Here is an 18,137-nt window from a genome sequence, read left to right on the forward strand (position 1 = left end):
GTTGAGTAAAAGTGGGAGGATGGTGAATAAGGATATTTCCCAGCCTATTGTCTGGGCAGCAGCAGCAACAATTGTGACTTTCTAGCTCTTTCCAAGTAGAGAGAAAGAATGAGAATCCTGTTTTTTTTCATTATTCCACTTTGACAGCTCCTTCTGTTCAGAGTATGAATTCTTTGCATCATCCTCTCTCTCAGAAGTCTGTACCATTGCTAGCACAAAGGGGTCTTGACACTTGCAAGAGATGTTGCAATACATGAAGCCTGGTAGTCATGGCCATTCTTGGTATCTTGTCCTCCTGTCCCTCTACTAATGGGATCTGGATGGGATCCTTCAGATCCTGTTCTGCTGCTCTTCATACTTTCCAGGCTGAGGAAGTAAAATGGGTGATCTGGCAGGAGATTTTGACGCAAAAAACAAGGAACCACTTTTCATTTGACAAATCATTACAATGGGAATCCATTTTGATATGAATTGAGCAATAAATAAATAAATAAAAAGATTTCAGGAATCAGAATAATGGAAAGTATTATCATTGCTGAAAGTCCTCTGGATGCAGTTTCTAAACCCCTGCTTAAGGGAAACTGAATACTGAGTTTGCTCAATACACTCCTCTCCAGCTTCTTCTGCTGGGCAGTGTCATGGACAGGCTGATAAATTACACAGATCACTGGTCAGACAAGGAATGGCTGTTCACATGCTCTTACACTATAATTTCTATAATTGACTGATATCTTTAACTCCTTGTCAGGTGTTAAAGGAGATGAAGGATGGATTGACTAGTAAAGTAATCTTTGGCAGAAGACAGTTTGAAATCCTTGGATGCCATTATCAATGTCAGTCATTAATGTTTTATCAGACTGGGCACTACTAGCACACAGCAGTTAAGCTGATAGATTGATACTAAACCTAATAATATCTGCAGGGTGAAAATGAAAGCGAGGAAGATTACTTTATCAAACAATCTGACTGCATTAGTAAGAAAAGGTATTTCCTACTTAAATGAGCTAAAGGTTCCAAATATGGACATATCTGTATTTCTTCATCTAAAGTTGAAAAAACACACTAAACTTTTTGTTCCTTTATGAACAAATTTAGGCTAAATAGTAGGGGAAATAATTCCTAGCTATCAACATATTGTTTTATTAGTATTCAGCATATGGACTGTAACGTCCTGCTGAGGTCTCTGCCAGTACCAGGACTGACTGTATTGACAACAAGACACAGATCTTTGCTAGGGCAGTATTGTACTACAAAAGTTTTAGCCTAAGAAGGCGCGTACTGCACAGAAGATGAGAAGACAGAGAAGCAGCCAGACAAAATATTTTTGTGAACTTCATATTTAAAGTCAATTACTCCCACTGGGGCAGCTGTGCACTATTGCTCCCTGTGAGTATTCAGGAAGAAATGAACAGTGATATTCAAAAATGAACTGTGATCAGCCATGTGTCAAGGTCTGCACAAATATCAATAGCAGCTGCAGGTATGTGGTGTTAAAGGCATGTGCTAAATCTGAGATATTTAGCATAAGTTCTTCTCTCAACACAAATTCATCAGAGATCACAATCAGATCCCTTCCTACAGAATGTATAATTACGTATGTGAAACTTGTGCATTGCTGGAGGCCCTACACCATGTCTTAAATGAGAGTGAAAACTTCAAAACAGAGACATGCTGAAGATTTTTGTTAGCATCAGAAAACAGTTATACATCAGGGAAGCCAAGGGAAACTCAGAAAAAAAGAACCCAAAGGAAATTGGCATCCTGCCTTTTAGATGGAAGGCGTTCAAAAATAAACTTCAGACAATGGCTCTAACACCTCCCTACTGATTTTTACCAGCCAAATAACAATTTGCAGTCACAGCTCAAAACTTTGCCTGCAGCTCTAAAATGTCATTATGGAGTATTGTTTAATACTAAAGCAAAGATGACAACTGCATTTGTCTCCACAGGACTGAATTCTACAACAATAGGAGCAGAGACTGTGGTCCAGATTCCAGGATCTTATGGACTCCTTTCCATTACAGGGTATGAAACAATGCAAATTAAACACAATGCTCATAAGCAGGATGTGTTCTACTAGCTCCACAGTAAAAGTTATTTTCAGCTTCAGAGTTTCAACTATTGTTCCAGCCTTGAGCTTAGGTAGTATATAAGGTAAAGGAGGTTGGCCTACAAGTTACAAAAAGCAGGCTGTGATTTCATTTAAAGCTTCTCCACACAAAGAAAATGAAAAAGAGTGACTGGCCTCCAGACTCTTGTTCATTAGAAATACATCTGGATAGCAAAACCTATAATATCAAGCTCTTCTGTAGATTGCAAACAAAACTATCCAGATTCTGCCATATTAATATTAGTCTCCTTGGCTCTTGAGTTTTCTCTTTTTGTTACAAAGTTACCAAAGTATTTTTTTTCCTATTTTAAAAGTAGATTGTACTAGAAGAAAGTACTTAGGACATATTCTGCATGGAATATAAACCAACAAATATCTGTACACCATACCAATACCTCTTCATCTTAGTTGAGAGTTATCAGCTATGATTTTTCATTCTATTTAATTGTCCTATTCAGCCTACAATCTTGATTGTGGCAGAATCAGCCAAATCTCAACATTTTTAGTAGCTCTATTGATACAAACCTGGGGATGTTGAGTATAACTTGCTCAGGCAAGGCCAGTCGCCATGACGACACCTTTAGTTCCCAAATTTTTGGTGAAATGTACATCTGTACAGAGGAAACATGCCTTTAATCAGAGCCGGTTAGAAGCTGTAACAGTTCCATGAACTTTCTGGTAAAGAAAGTAAATGCAATTTAGAAAAAAGGTGCACACACTAGAAGGGAATTGTACCACATTTTCAGACTATAACAAATAAGAAATTATAATAATGGGAAAGGAACATTTGCTTCTTAACTTACAACATTTTCATGTTCAGTGTTGACTTTGTAATGTTCAGAAGGTGGCCTCATTTCAACAGGTAAAGTACCCAAGTTTTCAAAGGTGGGTTAGGAATAGAAATCAGAAGTGCTCACCGATTATTTTTTCAAGGTTAAAGAAATATTGTAAGTCTTTATTTTCTGTATCTATAGCTTGAAGCAAAGCTCTTTGTTTCCTATAAATACGGAGTTGCATCACTTATGAACTGTAAATGACAGTTCAGCTCTTTGGAAGAAGTGTCAGCTGCTGCCTCAACAGTAACAACTGATCATGATCGCAAGGGCGAACTCCAGACTTGAACATTCCAGGTCTATAGAATGGATATCACACTTCTGACACTGGTTCCTATGTTCTGACACACAATCAACAAGTGTTTAATGGGGAAGTGATTAAGGATCTCACAACAGATGATGCTCTTGAGTTGCTGCTTAGTAGTGCTCAGAACCATGTTTAAAATCTTTATAATTAAAGAATTGGAGCATCAGCCTTAACATGCTTAGATTCAGTATCCATGAAATAGAAAAAAACAAACAAACAAAAACAAACAACTAGAAAAAAACTACCCACCAAAGAAAAACCATGAAAACAAATTCCAAAAATCTACACAATTGCATTCTCTTTCAAAAGTAAAAAATACATAAGACCAAGAATGTTTCTTTTAAAAACAGTTGGAAGGAGCTTCTAAGTGAGATAAAACCTTTCCAGCAGTATGGTGTCTATCCAAAGGTGCCTAAGAGGCACATAGTGAATGCACACTGACTACTAGGAAGCCTTATGACAGAGCAAAATTACACCAGCATGGCCAAGTAGAAAGCTTTTACATATAATTATTAAATACATAAAAATAAAATCCTATCCAAAAACCCCAACCAACCAAGCAAAATCATTAACTCATATGAGTTAAAAAATACCATGAAAACCACCATGCTGAAGACATCAATGTTAGAAACAATTTTCAAAAAACTAAAGCTTGGAGCAAAATAGCTACATATGTAGTGTAGCCTCTTGTTTAATATGAGCTTTGTCCCTAAGAATGGGAAGATGACATGTTTTATGCCAATTTTAAACTAATATTGCAGTGGAGACTGCCCACCTTGTGGAATTGTCAGCCATCTGAAAGGCTGCTTGGCTGCTCAGTGCAGACATGTATTGTTTATCCAATTCAGCTATGTTCCAGGGAGACAAACTTCTTGGAACACCACTTAAATTTGCTTTCTGCCCCAAAGGACCTCGGTTTGCTCTCCAGAAGAAACAGGATTGGCAGAATCCTCCATTAAAAATCTGTCTCAGAAAGAGTTAATATCTCACTAACACGTTGCTAACCTGAGATCATTTAAGGAAAAGTACAGATCAGAAAACAGTTTCACAGAGAGCTTTCAATTTTCATTCTGAAGCCTCTAATGTTCTGTTCCAATATCTAACCTGTTCTGTTTCTCATCAAAACAAGCAAAACTAGATTTACCAGACATTGTTTTCATCTAGATGGTCTCAATTTTAAGAAGACTGAAATTTTTTTTTGCATTCAAGTGCAATTCAGACCATGAAAGACCAGGTATCCTCAGTTGGCATGGTCTGAGTACATGCTCTCACCATCTGTCAGGTTTTGAATGTCATACTCATTTCCCAGATGCTTTGGGGCACTGGGAGGGCATTTCTGTGCCAGAGATTTAGCAGGAATTATATTCTGTTGTTTAGCTGGCTGGCTGATTTGCTTATTACTTCTGCCTTCAAATGGCTGTTTCTATTCAAACCATATGCAGCCATTTTTTCAACCACCTTCAGGGTCCTTCTCAAAACTATCTATTCCATAATGCAAAAAACCCCTGCCATTAATACTGCAACACAAACGTAAAGCAGAACTGAGAACAATATTCAGAACCCCTCAAGCTAAGAATAATGAATTAAAGTTTTGCTAATATTATGTGAAGGCATCTAAAATCAACTATACCAATTCTGCAAACGGAGTCACTCATCCTAAAGGACTGACCATTCCACTACAGATATTAGTTAATTAGAACTGTGAATTTTTTTCACAGGGCTTTTTAAAAAAACATAAAAGTAAGATGTATATTAATATTATAGGATGATCTGCAAGAATGGAACTGTGATATGTCTGAATTTTACAAGGATACAGGATCAATAATAGTGAAGTTTTTAAGATAGCCAAAATTTGCAGAGAAGAAAATCTCGTAATTTGACAATAGCTTCTAGGTTGCAGCATGAAAACCTGAATTTAATGCTATTGTTGTGAGACTTCCAAAATCCTGCCTGTACAGTCAAAGATGGAAGCTGGTGCACTAGATCCTGCACATGAGAACTGTCAGGGTTCCATTCTTACTGACTTACACAAATCAAAAGACTGAGATTGAAAGGCTCTTCAATGGCTCAAGTGGGTATAGTCAAGATAGAGAATCCTAGTTGCCTGTCCTTCCTGAAACTGATGCTAATTTTGGAATATACTTTACTGGGATGAGATTTCACCATAATGTGACATACAGAAACTGAACTTTGACGCCTATCTTGCTTTCCTTTTGACTGCAGAGGGTTTAAGTTTCTAAGTAATTTAATTTCTAACTTATTTTGTTGAAGAGTGGAAGTTCTGCTTCCTGCCTAGATTTCCTAGACTTCTCTCCCTTCTTTTCAAATGTCAATTATTATCCAGCATCTCAGAAACAAACTAGTGGGTATTTAAAACATTTGCCAACAGAAACCTTAATAAAGAAGTTACATAAAGTACAAGCTCGAGCACTGCCTAATCAGTTTGGATTAAGCATGTCAGGTTTTATTCATTCAACTGGAAAACTAACATTTGCTCAGCTTGGAAACTCTAATTCTTTGTGCTTACTGGTGCTAAAAATGTGTAGTTATCTCCAGTAAAGTGTTTATTCAGTACCTGTGCAAGCATCCACTGCTTGGTTAGATTAAGCTGACAAAATTCCAAAAGTATTTGGAATTCCCAAAGAAAATGTTAAAACAAAAAAAATCTTTAATGCTTGGAAGGATATTGTTTTCTTCTCTTCCACATTCTCTGTGAAAACTGGTATGTTTCTACTGTCAGTAAAATTTTGACCTAGTCCTATTTTTCTTTAAACTATGCCATCAAAGATGAACAATTCAGTTAATAAATCTGCTGCTCTTCTTTTACCAGGAACTTAACAGCTCTATGCAAGGCTATTCTACTCAGAAGGGAAACTAAGACAAGCTTTGAGTTACCTTTCTTGGGAGGAAGTCCTGCTGTAGAAGTACAGATTATATATATCCTGGATAAATTGAAAATCCTGTCATGCAGGCTAGCAAAGCATTGTCCTTTATTTAGAGTGTTTCTGAAGAAGGTTGGCTCCTTCAGGAGCATGAGAGAAGGTATTTTAGTGTGCAAAACAGTCAAGTTTTCATTTCCAGGACAACTTTGGTTGTTGTTTCTCACAAAGCTTTCCATAAACAGCCTGCAAAATATTTTGATCTATTAGTCATAACCTTGCATTACCACTTACCTGTTTGCCAATAAACAAAATCATGTTTGTAGTAGTTTTTTCGTATCTCAGCATACTTGTCTTTTCACTCCTATAGGAAGATAAATAAGAATCTAATTGTTCTTTTTCCTCTTCCTGAAATCATTATTACTTCCTTAAGTCATCTCATTGATTTCAGCATATTTGGGTTTTGACTGAGACACTGTATTGGGTCATGTATTATATTAGATCTTAAGCCTTTTCCTTCTCTTTTCTCTGCATCTCACTCAATTTCAATTTTCACTCGTATTTTTTTAGCTGTTACTCTTATTCCCTTTTCTATCCCTGATAATATGAAGTTTTTTCTACCTATTGCCTCACATATATTTTCTTGGCACTAGCAAGGACTTTTTACTTTGGTGTCATTGTTTTCATCTCTAAATTTCTCTCCTAGAACTCCCAACTGGCTACAATTTCCTTAGCAAGAAGAACAGCTTCTAGAACTGCTGCACAAATACAAGACAAGGGATGTATGCAGAGCAGACATTCTTAGGTGATCAAGCTGAATTTCTGTCCTCACACATCCTCTTTCTTCTCTCATTTTGCATCATTTTCTCCCTTTGCATTTGATGAATTCTTATTTCACTGTCTCTTCAACTAGCCTTTTTCAGCCATCTTGCCAACAGTTCTGCTGTTCACAAGTCTCTGACCCTCCTAATTCTTTTTGTTCTGTTTCATGCAGGTTCCTATATGCATTCCTCAGTGTTTGATAGCTTTATTCTGTTTGCTGGACATCTGTCCCTCCATCCATTCATCTATCTAGCCATCCATCCGTTTATCAATTTTTGCTCATGCTTTACTAGCAATGGCTTCAGGATGGCAGATTCCCATGGTTTTGACTGCAACCCTCTATTTTCTTTATACAGAGAGGGCAAAGCAGATAAAATTGGCTATATTGAATAAGGCAGGATGAGAACCCATTCCAGCCCAAATCAATTTAAGAAGTTGGCTCTTTACCAGTTTCTTTTTTGGCTCAACTAAACTACAAGGCAGAAATCACAGAAATACATGGTACTGACCTTTTTTTCTTCTGTATATTGTATAATCTATCATATGATTCCAATTGTACTGTCTTACACTGCAAAATAATCTGAAATTTTAATGGAAAATACTGGACATAATGCTAGATATGATAATAGAAACTTAGTATGAATCTTCAGTGCAATAAAAGTAGTATGTCCACAGAATTGCAACAAGCAGATAAGAAATACAGTAACTGACTTGTATTATGGTCTCTACACACACAGTGTCAAGCTTCGGAAGCTCATTATTTTGACAGAATTACAGAATCACTGAATATTCTGAGTTGGAAGGGATGCACAAGGATTACTGAGTAGAATTCCTGGTCCAGCACAGCACCATTCCCAAAAATCACATCCCATGCCCAAGAGTACTGTCCAAATGTCTCTTGAGTTCTTTTAGGCTTGGTGCTGAGACCACTGCCCCGGGGAGCCTGTTCGAGTGCTCAACCACCCTCTGAGTGAATAATCTTTTCTTAATATCCAGCCTAAACCTCCCTCAGCACAGCTTCATGCCATTTCCTCCTGTCCTGTCACTGGTCACCAGAGATCAGTGTGAGGAAGCTGTAACTGCAGTGAGGTACCCCCTCAGTCTCCTCTTCTCCAGGCTGAGCAGACCAAGTGACCTCAGCCACTCCTCATATGGCGTCTCCTCAAGGCCCTTCAACATCATCACACTCTCTTTTGGATGCTCCCTAATAGTTCAATGTCTTTCTTAAATTGTGGTACCCAAAAATGCACACAGGAGTCAAGGTGAGGCTGCCCCAGTGCAGAGCAGAGTAGGACAATCCCCTCCCTTGCCTGGCTGGCAATGCTGTGCCTGATGCACCCCAGGATAGGGTTGGCCCTCCTGGCTGCCAGGGCACTGCTGGCTGAGATTCAACTTGCCAGTGACCAGGATTCATGGTGCTGCTCTCCAGTCTCTCATTCCCCAGTGTGTCCGTACATCCCAGGTTGCTCCATCCCAGATGCAGAATCAGTCACTTTCCCTTGCTGAACTCCATTTAATTTTGGCGTGTACCCAGCCCCCTAATTTGTTGAGGTCTCTCTGCAGAGCCTCCTTGCCTTCTAGAGAGTCAACAACTCCTCCCAGTTTTGTATCATCTATGAACTTGCTTAGTATCTGCTCCAGTCCTGCATCCAAGTCATTTAAGATGTTGAAGAGCACAGGGCAGAGGTTGGAGTCCTGTGAAACCCCACCAGTGACCAGTCACCCTATATCTGATGTCACCCTATTCACTGTAACCCTTTGTGCCTGGCCCATAAGTCAGTTGCTCACACATCACATGATGTGTTTATCCAGCTATTATCCTTCAGATGTTTTGTAAAGGGACAGTACCATATACCTGTGGAGGTGAAAGAGATATTTAAGAAAACAGTAAATACTGCCAGCTACTCTAAACAAAAAGTGCTCACAGAAAGCTGAAACTTCACCAAGTCATAAAGGCAGTCTACTTTAGCAAACAATACAAGTGGATCCATAGATCAAAGCAGTGTGTGCTGAAGCTCCCACAACTCAGCTGTCTGCTTTTTACGGAATTTCATGTCAGACTAGGTTCATTTTGGTCACTTAGAACGAAAATGGTCATGAATATGGTTTGTAGTCATCTTAAAGCCCAGTTCCTGCTGGTGGTGTCTCTCAGAGGCTGCTTTGCATTTGGCATACTGGAACGAAACTTCTAATTTAATTTCCATCGAATGGATCCTTGTTCTTATGTACCAAAACTGATAACTGAACTACTATATAACAGATTTATTTTGATCTCTATAAAACTGTAGTCACTTTGACATATAATTATCTTAAAAGAAACCATCAATCTCTCAAGTTCAATATCTAGACAAGCACCTGGAACAAAATACTAAGAGAACCATTTGCAATTCTGACAGTTGAAATTGGGGGAGATGATGTTTTTTCTTATTTAAAAGACTGATGTAAATTAGTTGACTCTTCATTCAAGAAGTTTGTAAAGTATCTAAAATTTATTTCACTTTAATAACCCACAGAAAATTAAAGGAAGTAGTAGTGCTAGCTAGCATCTCATTAAATCCTCATCTCTGAGCTCTGATGCTGTTTGTCTTTCATGCACTCCAAAGTCTCTCTCTGAGTAGATATTTATCCTCCTTCATTCACAGATGACAGTCCACTTTAAGGCCCATGAGGTAATTTATAAATGAATACAGAAAAACTCAAAATGACACTTAACAGCAATAGCTCAACTTACACAGTCCCCGAGGCAAAAAATTTGGAAGCAGCATGAGCAAGCCAATGCAATCATTGTGGTATTTTAAATTACTCACAGTATTGTGCAACACAAGCATGTTACACTACATTGGAAAATAAATGGTTTTACAAGGCAGAAAAAAGGTGGATAAAAAAGATTTTATGCAAGATCAAGTATCAGTTATTCCCTGTTTTTGTGTTTTTGAACCAGCAGAAATTGTATTTCTTCTCGCAGGGTTTTTGGGAGGTTTTTTTTTTGTTGTTTTTTTGGGGTTTGCTTTGTTTTGGCTGCTTTTTTTTTTTTTTTTTTTGGTGTGTTTTTGGTTGTTTTTTTTTTTTTTTGGCCAGGGTATATGCCAATGGAAAGTCTGAACAACTTTAAAAAACAAATAGTTTTGTGTGGCTGCTAGTGATATTCACTGGCCAATTTTTAAGAAAGGTTGGTGAAATTTTGGGAGCCAAAAGGTAATCATTATTTTTCAAAAGTTCTGATTAAGATGTCAGAGTGGGCAGTGGAATGTATTTAGAATCCCATGTAATTTGATTGTGTTGGCCTATTTAGATAAATTGCTTTGGAAAGACAAATAAACCAGCTACTTAAGATGTCCAAGGGGGCCAGGCTTCATTCCAGTGCTTCAAGCAATGACTGAAGCAATAGGCTTTTGGAACTATCAGCCAATCCAACAATAGACATACAAGTGTCAAGCACCTGGATCACCATCACTAATAAACAGTACAAAGTGTTATTTAACTGCAAATGCTCAGCTTTTTCTTTTGCCCTTGAACTGCAGACCTTTGGAGACCGTATTAAAGCAAATAAACACCCAGAGTCTGAAACATCTGAAGCTGAGACATCATCCCACATAAACCCGTGGGATTATTTGGGTTTGTTTAGTTCCGCTCACTAGATGTGCTAAATCTGTATGACAAACCCAAGATTCAGAACATATTAATACTGTGCTATCAGTAACCTGAGGCTCTAAAATCCATACTACTATCCTTGAAAACCAAAATAGAGTCTGACCCAGTAATGTAGCCTTTTTATCAATTTGCACCACGAAGAATTTACACACACTCTGTTGCCTTTTCCATTCATCATCAGGGAGAGGCAAGGGTGGAAAGGATTAGAAAAGGGTATTTGTTTTCCAGGGCCAGTAGTTTTGTACTTTCCTGTCCTTGCCTCCATCACTGTAGGGTAGGTTTAGGCATGGACAGCTTTTCCAGGAGGAGGTCAATGGGCTTCTTGGCAGTTCATCACAATGGCAATTTTTGGTGCTCTTGGAGCAGGTTTTCTTTTCTGACTGCTGATTTTTATCTGCTGCAACTATGCAAAGGGCAGGATTTTTTCCAATCTTCACGATTCTGTGATTTAAATGCTTGGTAGTGCTTTAGATTTACTTATTTTACTTTTACTTTTTAGATTTTTGTGCTGTTGATCCCAACCCTTTCTCCTGCCCTTTGCATCTCATGTGACACGACCACAGCTCAGTTTCAGGGGCTTACAAGGGAAACTGTGAAGTTGCCAGAACAGATGAAACAAAACTTCCTCTCTGAGCTGGGCACACAGCAAACAAGTAGTGCTCTGTGGCACTTTGGCATAGCAGCAGGGGTGTGCTGCCTCCTCAGGCATCCTTCCTTTTCTCAGGCTGTACTATGGATTATGCTCTGAACTCCCTCCAGGGTAGTGGGACACTTGACTACCGTCACATCAGGCAGCCCCAAGGGTGATAGGAAAGAGATATTTGCTCTTATCTGGGGAGACTTTGATCATTCCCTTGATTTGTTTGTTTGTATTTTTTCTGTTGCTGCTGCTGTTAAGTAGGGAGATAACGTTTTCCTAGCCGGAAGGTGAACAAAAGAGAAGCAATTTTGCATGTCTTTGCAGCTTAAGTACCTGTTCCAACACTGCCTAGAGAATTTTTTGGGAGAGGTAGTTTACACTTTTTCTGTCCCCCTCATTTGCATCCGAGTTTCCAGAGCTTAATGAAAGAGTTATATTGAACTTTAACCTACTGTTCTTCTCTTTCTTCAAAGACAACAGGAAGAATAAAGCAGTATTTATTGAAAAAAAAACAAAAACAAAAAAAAGAATAAGTTTCTGTAACCATTAATTTTATACTGGTACCTGAAGTACTAAATCAACTCAACTTCCAATTCATTAATCAGGTTTAAAGCAATAGCAACAGAGTGCTATGGCACAAACCTGAATAATCCCAAAGCCTTGGGGAACTGCAGCTCACATGACAGGCATGTATAAAAGCTCTCAGCCAGGGCAGCAAGCAAATGATGTGAAATATTAGATCGAGAGTAGGCCCTGGCACGGTCTACTTCCCTAGTGTGTTATTTTATATAATTAAAATTAAATTCTTCATACTTCTTTTCTTTCCTTGAATAGTAAAGAAGGTTGGGAGCAGGATCAATGTTTCCTGACAGCTGTAAACAATCACAGGCTCCTGCCTTTTGAAGTTTTGGTTTTTTTCCTTCCGTGACTCGTGCATTTGCTTTCAAGGTCTTCCTGTGTTGATTTATTCCCAATTCCCCCAACTGATACCTAATTCTCCTCTGTGCTTGGTATGGCTGTTACCCTCAATTGCTCACTTACACAAACTTAGCAAAGCAAAATCTACAGACATAATTCAAGGCTCCTACCAGTTTAAAAAAATCAAAACTGGAGAGTAGAATGATATCTTACATTTTGTGGTGAAAAAAGTACTACCGCACTCTTTTTCTGTTTAGCCTACTAACAAAGGCAACTTGTTAGATTATTTAATGTCATTTTTAGTGCAGACAAAGACCTTTACCCATGAATACATAAATAGATTACTGCAGAGTCTTTCAGATAAAGCAAAGAGACTTGGGACCAGGATTCTTTCTGGTTTAGCCAGCTTTGCAGCTGACCAAAGTTTGTACCTTTGGCCAAGACACTTTACATAGCTGAAAATTAAAATGAAAATTCAAAATAGATATAAGTCCTTATCTACCATGAGAAACAAGAGGGAAGGTTTAATTACAGACTTGGCATGTAGGAAGAAAAGGTACAGAAAGACTATGAATAGTAAAACATTTTGCAGAAGTACCAATTCACTCATGCCATTCACTGTGCAAGGGGCCATTATTCTCAAGCATAATACTAATTATTTTATTTATCAGCCATCTCCATTGCATCCACAGTGCCTGGCATGTATCATTAGCAATATAATAAATAATAATTTAAAATTCATCAAATACACAATAGAGAAGGCAAGCAAACACTAAATAGAGTAATGGAGCATTGAAAAGTAGGCTTTTACATCTCATCCCCCGTGTAGCTTCCAGCATCCTGCTGTGACATTGTTTCAGTACTGAAAGAAATGGAAGAACAACCCCTGTTGCGTCACCCACATCAGTCCTTCTGGCACCATGGCAGATAGCGCTGTCAGCACCACTTCACTGAAGAACAGCCCCTCCCCGCAATAACCTCTGTACTGCCTGTAGCACACGCATGGCTCGAAGTAGGTCAAGATTCCAGTGGTCACAGGAATTGTTAAGGAGTAACACTCCTATATTCCACAAAACAATGGACTTCCCCAGAACCATTAAGTTTGAAAAAAAAGTGGATCCTTCCAGAAAACACTTCCAGATAGGCAGAGATGAGAACTCATTTAAGAACCCTGTTGTGTGCAGCAGTGGCTGCTATTCTGCAGATTAAATTTTGTGTGTGCCTGGAAAAAAATTTTAGGTTTGCGTGCACTCTCACAAAGGGTAATTCCTTTCATGCATCTAATGGGGAAGAAGTTTCCTTCCTAGCTGCAGAAAAGCAGCAATCTCCCCTCAGATGTCTAACCAGAAAAAAAGAACAAAATTGCAAGTTTTGGCTTAGGAGGTTTCTGAGATAGAGTTTGCCAGAAGCTGGGAGAACAGTTTGAGGAGGCAGCACCAGGTACTTGCCTAAATTCTTGCCAAGCAATTAATTCCTTACCCATGTTTGGAGACAGGACACTAAGCCAGATGGCCCTTTGCTATAGAGCAATATGGAGTAACACACACTTGCTCCCAGCTTTGAAATTAGCATGGAGACAAAAGCTGTGAATTAAACTTTCTATCTTAAATCACAGTAAATATGATATTTACTATCTAGGAGACTGCAGAAACACCTTGTAACATGGTACATTCTGAATAGCATTTAACAAGGTTGGACCTGATCTTGGAGATCTTTTCCAACTTTAATGATTCTATGATTTTTAATGATCCTGTTAAAGCAGTCTGTTGAGATCCAACAAAAGATTACTTGGGCTTTGAATTTCAGTATAAAAAAAATCCAATATGAAACAATAATCTAGTGTGAGATAAAAAGAGACAGTTAAGTATTAGTCTATACCTGATAAGTCTAGCTACTTGAGGGAACAGGGAACATCGATTCTTCCCAACTTCATTCAGAAACTCCACTTTGAAGAAAGCAGTTTCTGTCCATTCCCTTGGACCAACAAAACAAGCTAGTCTCATTTATTTTATTAGCTAGGCTTATCAGTTCAGCAGAACAGCTTTGGTTTCTCAGAAAAAATAAAAGGTGTTCTCCTGAAACTAGGCTGTGCCTCAGAGACACACCCTCCATCAAAGGTCACAGAATCTGTTTCACATGTTGTCTTCAAAATGCTGTAGAACAAAACCAGAACATTCCAACCTCTTTTGAGTAGCTACCAACTCCAACATATCGTTCTTCCTTTAAAAAAAAAATCCATCCAGATGGGATCCTTGCTGCTAAAGCACTTGCAACATACCAGGCAGCCACAGTAGAAATTGACGAGGAAAGAAACAACTTAAATCTCTGATTTTCCACATTCTTTTTAGAACAGCACTTTTCATTATAAAAGAAGGGTCTTCAGAAGGCAGAATCCTCTCATTGCACTAAGAATTAGGTCACTTGAATTGGAAACTTGCAGGAAGCATATTCAGAAAGCTGACCACATCCACATTGCATGGTTATGTCACAGAACTCTGCTAAAGAATCTTACAGATGATAAAACCATACAAGTTCTAAAATGATCAGCACAAATTCATGGAAGCAAAAAGAAACCTCAAGGCTATCATTAACTAGGAGACTATCACCACAGGTTCAAGAATTCCATGAAACGAAGATTGTTACATGTTAGAAACATACCCTTAAAACCCACATAATACACTCTCAAAATTCTCAATACTTTCTTGATATCTGGATACAGAATTCTAGGTTAGATTAAATTTTGTTTGAAATAGTACCATTGTTCCTGTGTTCACATACCTCAAAAATATTGCCTTAATTTGCATTCATTGCTTTTTAACAGAGCATTTACAAGTTAGGCAGCTTCCTCTGAGCTCTGTTCTTGCCAATAAAGTATGGTGAAAGTTGGCTAAATCAGGGGTTACTGCTAGCCAGTGACATCCGCAGCCATAGCCTCAAGATACTTCAACTTGGCAGTAATGGAATATGTGGAATGGCTGGAAATAAGCAAGAAAGGTTTCCTTCGTGAGTCTAACTGGAAAGATCCCAAAGGAGCTGTAATATATAATTTGCCCTAGGAAGGACTAGGAAGAAGCTTCCTTACTGGACATGTGCATGTTAAGTAAGGACGTTATAACAGGAAGAAGCAAAATCTCTAGTCAACTTGTGACTAATGAACAGCCTTCTGGTAGACCAGAGTAGCTGTCTCTTAAAAGGACAGAGGCTGGAGCTAAAAACAGGAAACAGGAAGAAGAATTAGGGGAAAGACTAGAATAGCTGCCAGGGAATGAACAGGAACAAAAGAATAAGTGGACAGGTGCATGCAAATAGTCCTGCTGAGCAGAAGGTTTCTGTAATTGTGAGCGAAATGTTAAAGGTTAAAAGACTTAAACAATTGGACGTTTGGAAAAGCAGCAGGTGCTTTGCTAAGGACAGATTTGTACCCCTCAACCAAACGGGAGGAAGAGAGATTTTGTGTGTTGTGGCAAAACCTCTGATCTGCATAAGAACAGCCCAGGTGCAGAGGGGGTGTGCTCCCAGCACCAGAGGATGATCACAACAAAAGAACTTTTGTTTAGAACAAGCTGGGATTTCACTCAGGTAAGTGAAAAGGTTGGTAAGCAGCAGATCCTTCGAGGTGAAAAAATGCTTTTTATCATGCCAATGTCCTCCTTCCCCATGAGGCTCAGGCGTAAAACTGTAAAAACGGGAGGCATTGGGACATCTACACGTAAGTCTGAAGGTATTCATCCCTTATGATAAGGCACAACTGGCTCAAATACACACCTGTGAGAAACAGCCATCCCGTCTTAGAAGGGATCATCAACCATCAAAGACCCCCTGAAGTGCCCCCAACTCATTTCTGGGGCTTTCCACCAGAGAATTAAGCATGATCACAGTGTTGCATCAGACAGTGTAAAACTCTCCCACCAAGGCAGGTACCTGAACCTGAATGTACTGAACTTTAGAACCCATAGAACTTCTTGTTTTACAGGCTCCCCCCACTCCTAATGGTTGACGGTGACCATCACTTCAACTTACATACATCTAAATTACATCAATCAAGTATGTTTGTGCACCCAGGGGTTCCTCTCACTGTCAACTCTTGTCCTTTCTTTCTACATCTCTCTTTTCCTTATGTGCTAGCTTTATGCTTTTATATGATTATATTACTATAGACAATAACCAAAATGGCTATATACCTCCTTTCCACTGCAACCAAATTGTCCCAAAGTATATAGATACAGATATATAGATATATAGATATATGCACACATACACACACACTGGTGTCGTTTCACTCTAATGCACCCCAACGAATCTATTAAGAACCTCAGTTACCCTGCTTCAGGGGTGGGTCCTATGTTTAATGCTAATGTTTAATTAATTTATGTTTAATTAATTAATGTTTAATTAATTTTAAAGCAAAACAGAGGAAGATCTGTAAAAAAATATCTGTATCTGTAAAAAAAATTTCTCCTGCTCACAAAAAGAGTCCTTTCTTTCAGGCTTGGTCTTAGATCAGCAACATGATGGTTTTCTAAGATGCAGCCAATGATGCACAATGCCTCCTAGGTCCCCAGGAATTATTATTTCCATGACCACTCATGTATGGCTGTGTATCTGTTCTCTCCTCTCTGCCATGTCCTATTTGCACCTAATGCTGAGTTCTTCCTGCCCAAGTGCCCCATCTCACATATTGAAAACCTTTCTGCCTAAGCACATTCAGTTATTCCTCGGGGAGAAGTCATCTTCCTGTCTTTTTTCAAAGGTTCCTGACTCCATCAGTCTCAAACAAATAAAGCAAATGTGACTCACTGCAATGGGATTGGAAGACAAAAGGATTTGGGAAATGGGAGGTTGCATATGCCCTGAGGGTAAGATCAACAGAAGGGATGTCAAGAGAACAACTCTCAGGAACTCTGATAAAATTAATAAAAACCTGGCTACAAAATCTGAAAATATATTCTCCTAGCCTACATTATGCTAGCAAATTTTGCTATTTTGGTGTATGTCTGTATCCACCTGTATTTGGTGGATGTTTTAAAAGTTGAGTTTATCCTATTTCTACCACAAAACAGAGTTTACAACAAACTAAGAGATATAACACTGCATTTCTACATGGGATATATGTGGGAGAATTTTTGGGACCATCTCTTAGTAAAGCCACAGTATAATTTTTTCCAAGAGATTGTAAGAAAATCATAAACTGCCCTCTATCACTGTTGTTGGTTGCAGGTCTATGCAAGATTCAGTGTTAGATATATCACTGCCTGTTTGGAAGTTTGTCACAAAATTGACTATTGACAAATACTATATAAAATTGACTGTGGCTTGCACTTTGCTGTACATAGATTGTTTCAAAATTCTCAGCTCCTGAGATAAAATCCAAATTGTAAGTTTCAGCACTGTCTATTGCTCTTATTCAGCAGTTTCGAGGAATCTTTTGTAGACCCAGTCTTGTACTCTGGTTTAGTTCCTATGTGAATTTGAGGCACCAGGAGATACCCAGGGTCAGGCCAGGAAGAACTATCACTTGATAGTTCAATGGGTTCCTGGCTCATAAAACAAGCATAAGTTAAGGTCCACACTACTAACTGAGGGCCAGCTGAGGCTTTTATCTGAGGTCACAACGAATGCATTTTTCTGAGACTACAACTAAAATTCCTGTGAAACCAATTTGTCCACTCTTTTTATCAACCTACTTTCCTTACCCATTGAGAAGTGTTGTTTGAGCTGTAGTGGTGTCCATTGCCAAGAGCATTAGAGATGTTGATTGACCTGCCCTCACAGGCATCCTGCCTCCTGTAGAACCATTGATGCTTCCAGGTAGTTTTCCAGACAGTACTGCTTTTGAAATTCTACCTAAGGATCACATTCGGAAGGTATCCAAAAGGAAACCAGAATAAACTTCTTGTTTTTACTTGTAAAGGAGCCTATAGGGTATTTGTCTACACCACAAGAGCTCAATTGTCAGGGTGAAGGCTGAAGGCTCAGC

The 18,137-nt window shown here is 38.7% G+C and overlaps 2 protein-coding genes across 3 annotated transcripts in view; both read right to left on the bottom strand.

Annotated features, from left to right (window-relative positions):
- DIO2 (iodothyronine deiodinase 2) overlaps positions 1-2,690 on the bottom strand; it is a 97,237-nt gene extending 94,547 nt beyond the window's left edge. The window contains exon 1 of the mRNA XM_088167435.1: positions 2,636-2,690. The gene's annotated coding sequence lies outside the window, so the exon portion shown is untranslated. The remainder of the gene's footprint in view (positions 1-2,635) is intronic.
- Positions 1-18,137, bottom strand: part of CEP128 (centrosomal protein 128) — a 209,145-nt gene that overhangs the window by 89,594 nt on the left and 101,414 nt on the right. The window lies entirely within an intron of this gene.

The sequence above is a fragment of the Sturnus vulgaris genome, chromosome 6 (genome assembly GCF_052056855.1).
Source record: "Sturnus vulgaris isolate bStuVul1 chromosome 6, bStuVul1.hap1, whole genome shotgun sequence".
NCBI classification, from domain to species: Eukaryota; Metazoa; Chordata; class Aves; order Passeriformes; family Sturnidae; genus Sturnus; species Sturnus vulgaris.